This window comes from Atta colombica, unplaced genomic scaffold (genome assembly GCF_001594045.1).
Source record: "Atta colombica isolate Treedump-2 unplaced genomic scaffold, Acol1.0 scaffold186, whole genome shotgun sequence".
Classification (NCBI taxonomy): Eukaryota; Metazoa; Arthropoda; class Insecta; order Hymenoptera; family Formicidae; genus Atta; species Atta colombica.
In genome coordinates, this window is record NW_017259278.1 from 43,937 (window position 1) to 45,127 (window position 1,191).

The following is a 1,191-nucleotide window of genomic DNA, read 5'->3' on the forward strand; positions in this document are numbered from 1 at the left end:
GTACCGCGGCGCATTTTGAGGTGGACGCGGTGTTTGCGGCGGTAGCGGCCCAAAAATGCATTTTGGGGTGAACGCGGCGACGGCGACGGCAGCGGCGGCGGTGGGATGTGGGGTGACGGTCTCCAGTGATACGTGATGCCACAACATGGCGGCATTATGTATCATTATAAACACCGATAGCGCCGGGGACTTCCGCATCTTCCTCCTCCTTTTCCGCGCCTACCAGAGTACTCTCCACGTCTATGAGTACCCCCCGCGCCCCGCGCTCCCCTCTAGCCCCATGGATTAGAACTTTCCTTGCTATACTACTTACGATTTTTCATGCGTGTATATAGCATATCCTTCCTTCATAAACTTGAGTAGCAAGAATAGTTCAGTAGAAATAGAATTTTACCGAAAAAAAATTATAAACCAGCATTTCTTTTCACGAAAATCTCGAAAGGCCATTAGAAAAGAAATTGCGTATGTTCGAAACTCGAGACTAATGAAGAAAATATGCGAAAAAAATCGAATAGTTGCAAAAAACACGCTTTTCGCTTATAAAACGAAAGATATTGATTATATGGAAAAAAATTCAGTATAAAAAAATGTAGGCATTCGAAATACCTGCAAAATGAAACATGGAACATTAAAATCGATCTCTTAGTTCAGTAGAAAAAAAAATAAAAAACACCGAAAAAGGCTTTTTTTCATTCTCTATTCATTGATATTTAATTAAACGTAAAGTTTTAAAATTCTCGTAAAAATGTAATCGTTCGTAATGACAAATCTAGCCCTAAACGAGCCTGAAATGTTTCATTAGTTTTTGTAAAAAATTATTTGTTCACTACAAACCTGCGGAAAAACTTAATTTTTTCATCTTTGAGCAGTCGCACAGCAATTTACAAGGTGATGTTTCTTCTTCAAGAATTATACTATAACATACACCCAGTAATAAAACAATTTTTTGCAGTTAAACTATCATAAAATGCCTTTAAAAAATGAATATTTTTTTCCGTAATAATAAAAAATGGAATAATTTCATTAGTGTGCTTCATATCAAATAGCCGTGAGGTATTCAGACATTTTTCTATGAATTTAAAAAAAAAGGTTACCTTTCGATTAGGAGTCCATATAACAATTTTTTTTTTAAAAAATCACTGTGGTTCTAGTTTTAGATTAAGAGTGCGTTTAGGGAGACACTATTCGCAC